Consider the following 15,208-nt stretch of genomic DNA (forward strand, 5'->3'; position numbering starts at 1 on the left):
GGATACCAATTAGGAGGCTGTTATTATAATCCAAGCAAGAAGTCATATGATTAGAGAAAAAAGGATTGATGCAAGAGGTAGGAAGATTTTAGGGTGTTTTTTAATAATTCCTCTGCCAACTGTCATTTTATTTTAGTTTTCATAAAGAGTTAAAGGAGTAAAAGTACAAATGAACACTATACCCATTACCTTGCCTGAATTTCATCTCAAAAAATACCAAGAAGTCCTCTTTCTGCAACATGTGTGTCGAAGATGGCACCACCAAAAGATAAAAAGGCTAAGAGATCAACTTGGAAGTTTAACCTTGACCTTACTCATCTGGTTGAAGATGGAATCTCTGATTCTGGAAATTTTGAACAATTCTTGAAGGAGAAAGTTAAAGTGAATGGAAAAACAGGGAACCTAGGGAATGTTGTTCATATTGAATGCTTCAAGAATAAGATCACTGTTGTGTCTAAGAAGCAGTTCTCTAAATGATACTTAAAATATCTTCCCAAGAAATATTTTAAAAAGATCAATCTTCATGATTGACTTCATGGGGTTGCATCTGACAAGGAGACTTACAAATTTCATTATTTCCAGACTAGTCAAGATGAGGAAGGTTCTGAATCTGAAGATTAAATAGGAAGCTGAGCCCTTTCTTAGGGGCTTTGAATTTTAAAAGTGTCAAAAAGAGTAAAACATGAATACACTTTAATTTATTGGCAAATAAATCTTACAGCAATGTTAAAAAAAATACCAAGAGGAAAAAGACTTCAAGTACACCCTTGTCATACAATAAAATGGTCAGCAAAGCCAGCAGAATAGTGTTCTCCATGCTGGCTACTGTATAAACACATTACTATTTCTTTAAGACTCTATGAGAGACAGTGATTCCTTGCTGAACTCAGTTGAATGGTAGAAGATGGGAATGGTTAGTAGAATGGTAGCATGGATCTGGCCCGCATACATTTTATAGGCCAAATAGCAATCTAGTGGTCTTTAGTCAACTCTGCAATGCTGTGATATTTCATTGCCAGGAGTATGCACACTTCTTAAAGTCAAGTGTCTGCCTTTAGTTCCCTTTAGATAATTCGAGTCTTGGGGTGGGGAGTGAGCTTAGCAGTCATCCTCATTTTCCCTGCTTCACACATTTGCCAACCCTAGTTTCATTACCTTTGGGTTGTTCTAGCCCAAGCTCTGAACGCTGACGTTTTTTCAGGGGGGCAAGATAGAAACATTTATTTAAAAAAAAAGATATATTCATAGGATAGTCCTTATAGGAAGTAAAAAGGAAAATGATGTTTATGGGATATTTTTTTCACCTCCTACCCTCTATGAAAAATGTAAGAAATGCCATTGGTTGATTATAGCGGCATAAAGCATCCATTGCCTACATTTCTTTGAAAAGGAGTGTTTATAAACACCCCACATTTTTGTTTCAAGGGTTAATTGGGGCAGACAATTGCAATACTTGTATTAAACACTGGAATACAAATGCATGAGTCATATCTATATATACAGTATGTGTATATATACTGTTCTTGGTTTTATTGTTCCATTTGAATATTTCTACTGTAAAAAAAAAGGCAGTGGTTTTGAAATTGTTGAAAATAAATGTATTTTTGTACATCAAAAAAAACTCTGTGAGAGAAAGAGATCTGACACTCCTACAACCCCTGACTTCCCTAACCATTACTAGCCAAAGTACCAAACCAAAAAAAAAATAAAAAACAACCACCAGTTTCTATAAATAGCAACCGTCCAGATAGCCTTCATCAGTATATATTGCCAGAGAGTTTCATATATTAAGTTTTTAATATCTTGTGACATCGTAATACCTCATTTTACTAAGAGCTTCAAGGTGGTTGCTATTATAAATTATAGAAATTAAGAAATTAGGCAGAAAAAGAATTCTATTTTCTTTTCAAAGTTGGAAGTATGGAAAGGAAGAAAGGGACTTTACAGAAAAGGAAAATAGAGAAGTATCATGTATCTTTATGTACATGAAGGATACCATCTGACCTGTAGTATAATCTAATCTATGGTAATAATAATATAATATAATAAATAATCATATATAGCAATAATAATAATTAACATTTATAAAACACTAAGGTTTTTGAAGAATTTTGTCTACATTATCTCATTTGAACCTCAAAACAACCCTGTGAGGTAAATACTACAGGTATTTACCTTTTTTTATCGATGTAGAAACATATCTGAGAGACAAATAAAATGCCTTTACTCAGGATCAAACAGCTAGTCAGTGTCCAAGGTGGAATTTGGACTCAGGTCTTCCTGACTCAAAGTCCAATATTCCATTGACTATCGTATGCTATCTTTTCTTCTTTGTATATAACAGGAATACATGATTTTATGACAATATTCAGAAGAATTATTGAGAATCAGGAGAAGCAGCATTCTATACCTAAGAGAACACTAGACTTGGAATCAAGATGAGTTCAGATCCTGCTTCTGACACCTACATTTGACCCAAGGTAATTCACTTAAACCTCTATGTGCCTCAGGCAATTCCCTAAGACTACTGAGTTATCCAGAATTCTGATCTACCTTGGTAGAGGGACCTCCCTAGAACCACAATTAGAAATCATATGTGGGGAGAGAACATCCCCTGTGGGAACTGAGCATGAGGAAGATGGACCCTGAGATTGCAGATCTAGTCCTGGGAGAAAGAGATGAGTTAACCATCCTTCCTCCTCATTCCTCAACTTGTGCTGCCAGGAACCCTATTCTTTCCCCCCTCTTTCCCCCACCTCACCCATCCCCAAATTTTCAGCCCCTGGAGAAAAGCTCCAACTGTTATACCCTAGGTATGGCTCTGGAGTTCTCTATGCTGATGAAATTACAGATCCTTCACATATTTGTGTATATTTAGGACAATCTACTATTCATTGCCTACACTTTGTTCCAGTCTCTTCATGAGCAATGTATGTTCATAACATTGTTGTCAGGGCACAAACTCTGATAAATGATCTCCCTACCAGGGCTTGTAAGTTAATGGGGTTTTCTGAAGAGTGGGGATGAGGTTGGTTTTTTTTTTAAGGCAATTTTGGGCAAAGTATTATTATACCAATTATAATGTTATATCCAAGTTCCCATCACTTTGCAGACACCTCTCTACTTAGTCCTTGAATTTTCAAATGTAATTATGTAAAATATAGTCTATTATTTTAATTGTCTCTAATTAAATGCACTTGCACATATGAATGTATTTTAATCGTGCAAGTCACTTGGAATTCTTACCCTTTAACAATGAATTCTCTGCTTCCCTTCCTAAAATAGTTTTCTATATAGACAATGAGCACTGGAGTCCATGTTTGCTTTTGTTTTTTTTTTTTTAAAGAAAATGAACATTTTTATTTACAACCTAATGGAAATGAGTTAACTTGCATCTGAACCCATACTGTCCAATGAGCAACTTTCCCCGAGAAATTTACAATATTGCCCCGAATGAGTCTCTGAGCATGCACCATCAAGGTTTGCTCTCTTGCTTTGGTGCCCTTCTTCCAAGGTCCCACTTACTAGCTATACAGTGTTAGTTGCTTCTTCTAACTCTCACTTCCTGCCACTTTAAGCAGACATTGCTTAAATTTTTTGCCATGAATTTTTAAAGAAACCTCAATTTCTGTTTTATTGTGCTATGAGAATGAATGTTAAAAGACACTTCTCTGAGTCCTCCTTTTTTCCTCCTAAAGACTTTTCTCTCACCTGATTATTCATGGTCAACTTTCAATGAATATTAACTACTTCTATCTGGTTTTCTAGTCAGTAGTGAGAAGTGAGAATTCATCATATTCCTAATTATTATGATTATCCCATTACATTGGATAGTCTCCAGAGTCCAAAGTCATGGATTCTATAATTTGCAGTTATAGTCAATCATGACAATCTAGAAGTAATGCCTTCCTCAATTGAGATATGAATAGCCACAGTCAGAAACATTACCCAGGTGCTTTATCTGAAGCCACTCTCCTGAATAACCTAAGAGTTAAAAGTACATTTGGTGCTATTTTAGAATAACCTTTTTCTTCTCTGATGTTAATGATAAGTCCCAGGAGTCTGAAATGTAATGCACTTTCTTATGACCCTGCTATGGATTGCATTTTCCACTCACTGATTTGTTATTCTAAGATTAACTAGAAAGCCTTAAGCAAGGCATTTATTTGACTAATACCCCAAACTCATCCAGTTCTGAGAGTTCTGTGTCATTGCTCTCCCTCTTTTCCTCCCTCCCTGCTTGTCTCCCTCCATTCCCTCTGCATCAATTTCCCTCTCTCATTCTGTCTTCTCTTTTTCTTCATTTCATCTCCTCAACAAATTTTTCTTTGTTTCTAATATACTCCCTGTTTCTAAGTCTATTGCACTGATTCTTTCTCCCTTCATACCTTTGTTGACCTTACTAAGCACTACCAAATAGTCCATTAGAAAAAAAAAATTTCTCTCTAGAGAGAAATAGTTTTTTAATTTTATAAAGTACAATTGGTGTGTAATTAAATCAGTTTATTTTCTATGTATTTTGCCATTCAGAAATGTTTGGAACTACTGTAAGGGATATAGTCACTTGAGTGTGATGTAGTGGAAACAGAGGGCAGAAGACTTGGTTTTCTGTGCCAGCTAAAGTACTTACTTTTTAACTATGTTGCCTTAAGCAAACCATCTCACATCTTCTCTGCTTCGGTTTCTTTTAAAAATTCATTACTATTTTGGGGTTTTTTATCTCCTTCATGACTAACTATATCACTTCTCTCACCATTGCACAAAAAGCTATTCCTTGTAACTGTAAGCATCAAGTGGTATTGAGGAGCTAGGCAGGCTAAGTTATCAGGCATCTACTGAGCCAACTGACCTATTGATCACTTCCTTTCCCTTGTTGTAGTCAGAACTTCCCCAACAATTGACTCTCCTCCAGGGGTATATTTTTCCCTTTTTAAAGCCTGGTACAGGAAATGCCTGCATCAAGAAAATGAAAAAAAAAAATATGCCTACAGTTTGTGGCTTTTGCTGCCTCCTGTACTTGTAGCATCTCATAGTGTAGAGGTATATAAAGCCCAAATTCAAACGCCAGCTTTGTAACAAGTCAATATCACTCTCCCATTTTCCCAATTATTATATATTGGCTCTGAGTCCCCAGGTAAGCTTTTGTCTCCCTAAAGAGACTCTTATTCTGTTTCTGTATGTAAATCTTGATTAAAACACACACATGCCCACAGCTTCAAATTTGCTGGTTTTATATTTGTTAAATAAAATCTAAAGTAAAAGTAATAGATAAGGAACAAATTTGCAGTTCTGGCCAACTGGAAAAGGAATAAGCAGTTTTGCTAAAAATAGAAAAGGTTACCAAATCAATCCTGTTCCTTGTGTGACTCTCACCACTCTAAAGTCACAAATCCTTATTGTACTGTCATAACAGAAATGGCTCAGACCAAACCCTATAACAGATTCCCATGGAATAGCTTTCAACAACCATCACCTTCCATGCCTCAGCCTTCTTGTCCCTTCCTCTTACTTTCTCAGCTCTCATAACTCTGGCCCCTCCCATCTTCTACTCACAAGTCTTTTTCTCAAAGACTGGAGGCTATTTTGACCTAGGTCTGACTCAGGCCAATCCTCTTGTAGTTTAGATTCAATATTAGAATAAAATGAGACATAAGTGGTCCATTCAACAGTTAACAAAGAAAGATTTACTTAGCCATAGTAGGAGGAAAATATTCAATCATAGGCATTGAGAACTACTTGAATTGAGTGAAGCTCTCATCACCATCTAGTCATGAAAAGTCTAAGAGCCTCTCCAACTCTTCGTGGCCACTTTATACTAGGAAGTGATGTCACTAGTCTGAATCCTTAGTCTCATGAGCCAACCAAGGCTTGAGGTATGTCTCGATACTTTTTAAGGAAAAATTAACCTAATTTACATGAGGGAAGGGATTAGGATATTATTCTTACCATAGGGAATGAGCTTGAGAGTCAATGTCACTGTCTTTCCAACAGTCAGGCTTCTCTCCCAATTCTCTCAGTCCCAATGATAGGTTATATACATAACAAAAAATTTTAAAGCAGAAAGAGATAAAAAGAGCCATCAGTGCAGCAAAACCATTTAAGACATCAACTGAGTCTGATAGTATATGAAATATTCCAAACCCATAGTCTTTCACTTTATAAAGAGAGGTGGATTTTTTTTTCAACTCTTCTCCAGGGATAAGTTTCTTGGTCATTATAATTACAAAGCATTTATTTTTAAAATTTTATTTGTGCTGTTGTTGTCATTATTTATATTGGTTTTCTGGTTCTGTTTACTTCATTTTGCATTAGCTCATACATCTTGCCATTCTTTGTATTCATTGTTTCTTGTGGCACAGTAATATCCTATTACATTAATATAATTTGTTTAACACAACTATCTCAATCAGCTTCTCACCTGTAAACACATACACATACACACATGAAAAAAGAAACAAAAATTAGAGATGATAATAGTAACAGTACTCAGAGGACTGTTGGGACAGAGATATTTCTGTAAACTACAAAACTCTACATTAAACTATTATTAATAATTAAAGATCTAACCAATATTTCTTGCTAGATACAGCCAGACATTTTGAACCATGGCATTTTAAAAAGAAAAATTTAGGGGCGGCCAGGTAGCACAGCAAGTAAGAGCACCGGCTCCAGTGTTGAGAAGACCTGGAGATCGAATCCCGGGCTCAGACACTTAGCACCCACCCAGAAACACATGGCCATGTAACCTTGAGCAAGTTACTTAACCCCAATTGCTTAGGGGCAGCCAGGTGGCTCAGCGAGTAAGAGCACCGGCTCCAGTGTCGGGATGACCTGGATCAAATCTGGGCTCAGATACTCAGCACCACACCCAGAAATAACTGGCCGTGTAACCTTGAGCAAGTTACTTAACCCCAATTGCTTAAAAAAAAAAATTAAACTATTTGACTTAAAGGGTTGATTTAGTGAGGGAAACAATAATTGCTAATATGATTCTATATAAGAACCATATATTCATATAGGGCCTTCCTGGAAGTATCTACCACCACATTTTAGGGGAACAAAACTATTAAGTTGGGCAGAATGACAGGCACTTTGGTGGTATATATAGTGATGAAATGTAGAGGGTGCTGATAGTACTCCCAAACCTTAAGCAGATAGAAACAACTGGGTTCTGTTTCTAGATAGCAAGAATAGTTAAAATTAGGAAGGTACCTATTTTTTTGTAGAAACAAATTCCTGTAGTAGATGCCCATGAATTAGAGAAATAGAGAAATAAATCACAGTACCTGAATATTATGGAATATTACTATGCTGTAAGAAATGATGCACATGAAGAATTCAAAGAACCATCAAAAGACTTGTATGAACTGATGGAAAATAATAGAATTAGAACCAGGAAAACAATGTGCACAATGACGGTAAATGGAAAGAAACAATACTATGTAATTATAGTGGCCAAGTTTGACCTTGAAGAAGAGAAAAGAAAATGTACCTCCCTCCCTTCTTTGAAGAGATGGGGAACTACGGTTGTGGACTATCAGACTTAGTTAATGTAATTAGATGTACTGAAGTGCTTCCTTTCTTTTTAAATGCTTTGTTACAAAAGATAGCTTGCTGGGTAGGGGAGGGATGATGTAATATGTACATGTATATATTTAGAAGTAAAGGTGATACAAAAACAGAAGATTTTGTTGTTCAGTTGTTTACAATTATGTCCAATTCTTCGTGACCTCATTTGGGGTTTTCTTGGCAAAGATACTGGAGTGATTTGCCATTTCCTTCTCCAGTTCATTTTACAGATGAGGAAACTGAGGCATGGCATGCCCACATCAGAGAAAGTTCTGTGCTCATAGAGCACAGCAGAATTGAAACAGCTCAAAGGAAATGCAGAATGTGCAAATTTAGCGTATCCACACTAAATGTTCACACAGACTATCTGCTCCTGACCTGTGGTAGAGCATTTCAAGCTCGTATTGGTCTGATCAACCTCAGTTGGACAAACTGAAACTTGACTCTAGCATAGTGATGTCATTTTGCAACTGAAGGACAACAACCAACCAACCAACTTACCTGTAGAAGGGACTCTTGTTGTGGGGTCCAAAAATGCCCAATCTACAATAAAATAAACTGAGGCAGAACTCTGAGCCATTTATTAAAGGGACCTGACCTGTTTTAATGAATAGGACCTCAGATCTTCCTCAGATATCCCTTTTTCCCAGGGCCTTAGTTTTATACTGCTTGATACCTAGATGAGGGAAAGTAAAATACTGAGTCTCATTGATTGATAGACCTTGATTTTGACCCTCAAGGAGAAACTTCACTTCACGTCTAGGGTCAGGCAGAGGATGTCCAAAAATGGACAAAGCTGATGGTCATCCACTGACCCTATGTTGAGCAATAGAGAGTCAGTAAGGAAACTCTGGTAGACAGTGTCACCCAGTTTGTCAAGTGCCCATAGGCTCATTTCCCCAATAAATGGATGATAAGGGTAGAAAGACAATCAAAAGATATCTGGGGCACTTTCCATATCATTAAGTTATCTTTATAATGCTGGGCTTGGTCTTCCTTAGTAGAAAGAGAGGGTAGAGGTCATGTGGTCAGCTTCCTTAAGCAAGTAAACTTTATAACAAACAAATAAATTTATAATCTTGTCGTTTAAAGTTTTGGGGCCTATTATAAGAAAGAATCTATCTTATCTAATTATCCCTCTACCCAAGATATTAAAAATATGTGCTAATATTAGTTGATTACTAAATGCATATTACTAAATGTAGATTAATAGATAGTGATAGACAATCATAATAAAAATAATTACTACCTCTGTGAAATCACACTGAATTATACTGATTGGCATAAAATAGGAATTAAAAAACCATTCAACACTGTTCGAGTATAGGCTGGACTAGATGGCCCCTGGGTCCTCTTCCAGCTCTGAGACTGTGATTCTCTGCAAAAGTCCTGTCCTTGACCTCTCATGGCTTGCAACTCTTGTCCATGTCCTTCTGTGACACCTCAACAGCAAGTCCACCCATCATGTTAGGAATCTTATGTGGGCACCAGTGAAGTAGATGGGCAAATCTTTTATTTTTTGCTCTTATTCTGTGAGTAGATTAACCCCTTTTCTAGTTGTATATCTCTTTAGCAAAACTTTTATACTGTCTTTTGCATTCAATATGTCATCAGAAACATTTACACCCACCTTATCTCCATTTCTCTTTGGGTGACCCACAATTTTGATTCTTTGGAAATTGTGTTATTCTATGATTTTTTCAGTCATCTAACCAGATGTGTTGTGACACTCCAGTGAGAAAACAGGTGTAAAGAAATTTGTAAACCTTCAAGCATTATATAAATGTCAGTTATTATTAGTGTTATTAATAGCCTCCAGTCTGATGATGACTCCATTCCTTCTCTTGCCTTTCACATGAGCCTTCTAATGTATTCCTTCTGAATTCAGAAGCAATGTTTATAGAGCATATGCTGGTAAATATTTAAGAGCAAGGTTCTCCTATTTAAAAAAAGAGAGAGAAAAGGTACATACACATGTACTTTTAAGTTTAATCTGCATAGTTTGCAGTTTCTTAAGTCTAGAGAATAAAAAAAACAATAAATGAAGTCTTAATTTGTAGCAATTTAGGATTTTTGAGGTGTAAATGTTCACAATGACAATTTAACATTTGACTCTCATTGTTTAGAGCTGGTTACAGCAGAGTTCTGTATATAACATAAATAGAATACTACTGTTCAAAACGAATTTTTAATCCAGGAAGTACTTTGATGTAACTAAAAATTCTGTACAATTCCCCTCAGATAGAACCAATCTACTCCTCTTTTTTCGATTCAGGACAAGGAATATCATCTATCTATAATGCAAGATGGACTGCTATAGTTTGGACAATAGATAGGCATTCTTCCTTTGTTTTTTCCTATTGAATAATTAGGTAGATAGGGGACACCTGACGGTGGTGGACTGGGAAAAGAAGCCCCATGGAGTGGTTATGCCCTTCTTTAAAAAATTTATGTATTTTTAGTTTTCAACATTCATCTCCACAAGATTTTGAGTTACAATGTTTTTCTCCTCATCTTTCCCCTAAAGCCCACCCCAAAATAGCAAGCCTACTGAATACCCCTTCCCCCAGTCTGTTCTCTTATTTACTCCCCCATCACTCCCCCGCAACTTTCTAGTAGGGCAAGATGGGTTTCTATTCCCTAGTACCTGTGTATCTTATTTCCTAGTTGCATGTAAAAAACAAATTTTTAAACATTTGTTTTTAAAACTTTTGAGTTCCAGATTTTTTCCCTTCTTCCCCCCCACCCACCCCCAGTGGGAAGGCACACAATTCAATATATGTTGTACATGTTTAATTACCCAAATCATTTCCATAATAGTTTTATTGTGACTATATTGTAACTATATTTCCCTCCCTCCTATCCCACCCCACCCCACTTATTCTATTTTCTTCTTTGACCCTTTCCCTTTTCAAAAATGTTTGCTTCTAACTACCCTCTCCCCCAACCTGCCCTCCCTTCTATCCTTCCCCCTCTTATCCCTTAAGCCCCTATTTTCCTGTAGGGTAAGATACCCAATTGAGTGTGTATGTTATTCCCTCCTTAAGCCAAATTCAATGAGAATCAGGTTGCCCCATTCTCTTTCACCTTCCTGCTCTTCCCTTCCATTGTAACAGTTTTCTCTCGCCTCTTTTATATGAGATTATTTACCCTAATCTATCTCTCCCTTTCTTCTTCCCCCAATAAATTCCTCTCTCACCTCTTTATTTTATTTTTTAGACATCATCCCTTCGTATTCAATTCATCCTGTGCCCTCTGTCTATGCATACATGAACATACATATGCCCACACTCACATATGTATTTATATACACACATTTATATTCCCTTCAACTATCCTTATACTGAGAAAAGTCTCATGAGTTACAATTATTGTTTTTCCATGAAGGAATGTAAACAATTCAACTTTAATAAGTTCCTTATGATTTCTTTTTCCTGTTTACCTTCTCATGCTTCTTTTGCTTTTTATAGTTGAAAGTCAGATTTTCTGTTCAGCTCTGGTTTTTTCATCAAGAATGCTTGAAAATCCTCTATTTCATTGAATTACCATATTTTTCCCTATAGCATTATACTCAGTTTTGCTAAGTAGGTGATTCTTGGTTTTAGTCCTAGCTCCTTTGACCTACAGAATATCATATTTTTTTTGAACCCTTAATATAGAAGCTGTTAGCTCTTGTGTTATCCTGATTGTGTTTCCACAATACTCAAATTGTTTCTTTCTGACAAGCAGTATTTTCTGCTTGACCTGGGAACTCTGGAATTTGGCTATAATATTCCTAGGGGTTTTCTTTTTGGGATCTTTTTCAAGAGGTGATCAGTGAATTCTTTCAATTTCTAGTTTGCCCTCTGGTTCTAGAATATCAGGGCAATTTTGCTTGATAATTTCTTGAAAGATCATGTCTAGCCTCTTTTTTTGATCATAGATTTCAGGTAGTACAATAATTTTTAAATGATCTCTCCTAGATCTATTTTCCAGGTCAGTGGTTTTTCCAATGAGATATTTCACATTTCTTTCTATTTTTTCATTTGTTTGGATCTGTTTTATAGTATGTGTGTGTGTGTGTGTGTGTGTGTGTGTGTGTATAGTATAGGACTTGATTTCTTACAAAGTCATTAGCTTCTAATTGCTCCAATCTAATTTTGAAGGAATTATTCTCTTCACTGAGTTTTTGGATTCTTTTGCCATCTGGCAAATTTGGCTTTTTAAGGCATTCTTCTCCTCATTGGCTTTTTAGGCCTCTTTTGCCATTAGAGTTAGTCTATTTTTAAGGTGTTATTTTCTTCAGTGTATTTTTTGGGTCTCCTTTAGCAGGCTGTTGACTCACTTTTCATGGTTTTCCTTCATCATTCTCATTTCCATTCCTAATTTTTCCTCCACTTCTCTTGCTTGATTTTCAAAATCCTTCTTTAGCTCCTCCGTGACCTGTAACCAATTCATATTTTTCTTGGAGGCTTTTATTGCAGGAATTCTGACTTCGCTGTCTTCCTTCTACTCCATGGCTTGATCCTTTTTGTCCCCAAGAAAGGATTCTGTGGTCTGTTTGTGCTTCCCTTGCTTGCTCATATTGCCAGCTAATTACTTGGTTTTTGAGTTCTTTGCCACAGTAGAATGGAGAGAGCTATGCCCCAAATTGCTGGGGTTTTCACAGCTGCTGGAGCTATTAGGAGGGCTCTGTCTCTACAGCCCTCACAAGTTCTGGCTCACTGGTCACACACCCCAGGACCACCTCCCAAGACAGTGATCCAGATTCAAGCAGGTTAAAGCAAGAGCGATTACCCTCTGAATGGTTGCTTGGTCTCCCTATGATCTGAAGGCCAGGAGCTCCTGAAGCATTCACACCAAGGAGGCTCCACAGTCACCACGCCTCCTGCCACTTCTCACCTGGAGGGTGGGGCAGGGATGGGACCACTCTCTTCAGTCCCCCCCTGTTCCAACAGATTTCCACAGTGACCTTTTACTTTGTCTTTGGAGTTTATGGGTTCAGAAGTCTGGAAACCACCACAGCTACTGATGATTTACTCTCATAAAGTCTGCTCAAGCTGCTGCTGGTTGGGGGCCACCCTGGGGCTAAAACCACATGGCTCACGTGGGCTTGTGCTTGGCTTCCAGCTTGGTGTGATAGACATTTCCTGTCTACCTGCCAGGCTTCCTTCAGTGGGAGATTTGTTTTTCTCTGTCACTTTGTGGGTTCTGTAGCTCTAAAGTTTGTTTAGAGTCATTTTTTGCATGTATTGAAAGTGATTGGAGTGGGAGCCTATGCCAAGTTTGTGCTTCTGCTTTGCCATCTTGGTTCTGCCCAGTTATGCCCTTTTTAAAAACCCCACAGGTTCACCAGGATTATAGCCACTTTCCCAAGGCAATTGAAAAGATGTCAAAGTTACAACGTAGTCATCAGAGTCAAGCTACTAGTCAGAAAATTCGCCTCTTCCTCCAACTTAAGTCTTTGTTTTATATTGCCCCCATATTCCCTAAATGGCAGGAAATATTCCCACTAGAAACTTAGATTCCACCTTTTGTCACCCTAGCTCTGACTGAAGAACATTTTTCTTTTCCTCCATGATACTCCTTACCTGTCTTCTCAACATATCTCTACCCTTTAACCATCTCCACCACACCAGAAACTTGAATTTCATCTCTGTATCCCCTAGTTGTGATAGGTGAGTATTTGCATTGTCTTAACTGAACTCTGGCCTCCCCACTGCTTTCAGGCTTTCATGTCATTAAACCCTTCATGGATATGGTCCTCTCATCCTTATTTCCTCTTTTCTTTCCCTCTTCCAACACTTTTATGTCTTGTTTTCCACTATTAGAAAGAAAGTTCTTTGAAGGCAAGGAATGTCTTGCTTTTTTGTATTTATATCCCAAGTGTTTAGCACAGTTCCTGACACATTGTAATATACTGAATATCTATTGATCGATCTACATACACACAAACATATGTGTGTGTAATATATATATATATATATATATATATATATTTATCTATGGATCCATCTATTATTGATCTACTTATATACCTATAGATTTGTGTATCTATAGATGCAGCCACCTATAGACCTGCTTATATATCTATAGATTTTTCTATCTGTAGATCCATCTGTCAATCTAACATATATATCTCTATAGATTTATCTATTGATCTATCTATAAATCTATCTGTTTGTCCATCTAATATATCTATAAATCTATTGATCTAGCTATCTAATTTTAGATTAGGGAGTGTGGTACATTGGAAAGAAAGCTGGTTTTATAATCAGAACTATGTTTCTATGCCCAAAGGGCTATAAAAATGTGCATACCTTTTGATCCAGCAACACCACTTCTAGGGCTGTATCCCAAGGAGATCATAAAAATGGGAAAAGAACCCACATGTACAAAAAAATTTATAGCAGCTTTTTATGGTGGCAAAGAATTGAGGGGATGCCCATCAATTGGGGAATGGCTGAACAAGTTGTAGTATATGAATGTAATGGAATACTATTGTGCTATAAGAAAAAATGAGCAGGCAGACTTCAGGAAAACCTGAAAAGACTTATATGAACTGATGCTGAATGAGGGGAGCAGAACCAGAAGAACATTGTACACAGTTACAGCCACATTATGCAATGACTAACTTTGGTAGACTTGGCTCTTCTCAGCAATGCAAGGTAATAAGATAATTCCAAAAGGCTCATGATGGAAAATGCTATCCACATCCAGAGAAAGAATTACAGAGTCTGAACACAGATTGAAGCATATTTGCATTTTTCTGTTTTGTTTTTTCTTCTTTCTCATGTTTCTTTGCATTGGTTATAATTCTTTACAACATGATTAATGTGAAAATATATTTAATATGAATGTATATATAGAGCTTATATCAGTTTGCATGCCATCTTGCGGAGGAGTGGGGGAGGGAGGAAGAGAAAATTTAAAACTCAAAAGCTTGTGGAATTGAATGTTGTAAAGTAAAAATAAGTAAATAAGATTTTTACATTTTTCAAATGCTTTATTAACTTCTGATTTACATCATTCATTTCTGCCAGATTTTGAGTTAAAAATTTTCTCCCAGGTTTTCCCCTACCCACCACCCCAAAATAGCAGTCCCACAAGGATATCCCCTCCTCCAATCTGCTCTCTCCCATATCTTCTCCCATATCCCCTTTGACTTTTCCAGTAGGGCATGGTGGATCTCTATGCCCCAGTGCCTGTATATCTTATTTCCCAATTATATGTAAAATAGTATTAATTATATATATATAAAACATTTGATTTTAAAACTTTGAATTCCAGATTCATTCCCTTCCTCCCTTGTCACTTACCCTTACTGGGAAGATAAGCAGTTCTGTATAGGTTGTACATAGGTAGCTAATGCAAAACATTAACATAGAAGATATATTGTAAAAGACAGACTATATTTCCCTCCTTCCTATCCCACATTCCACCTTTTCTATTCTCTACTTTGATGCCAGCCCTTTTCAAAAGTGGGTGCTTCCAACTTCCCTCCCCCCCAGACTGCCCTCCCTTCCATCATCCCCCTTCTTATCCCTTTCCCCCCTACACTTTTGGAGGGTGAGATACCTTATTTAGTGTGCATTTCATTCCCTCCCCAAGCCAAATTCAATGAGAATAAGGTTGACCCATACCCTTTTGCCTTCCTATT

General features: G+C 37.0%; 1 pseudogene; it reads left to right on the forward strand.

Moving 5' to 3' along the window:
• The first annotated feature begins 231 nt into the window (after nt 1-231).
• On the forward strand, nt 232-736 carry LOC138143674 (ribosomal protein eL22-like pseudogene; annotated as a pseudogene).
• The last annotated feature ends 14,472 nt before the right edge of the window (nt 737-15,208 follow it).

The sequence above is a fragment of the Petaurus breviceps genome, unplaced genomic scaffold (genome assembly GCF_028583685.1).
Source record: "Petaurus breviceps papuanus isolate PSGF00001 unplaced genomic scaffold, PetGlider_PUasm1.0 90654, whole genome shotgun sequence".
Lineage (NCBI taxonomy): Eukaryota > Metazoa > Chordata > Mammalia > Diprotodontia > Petauridae > Petaurus > Petaurus breviceps.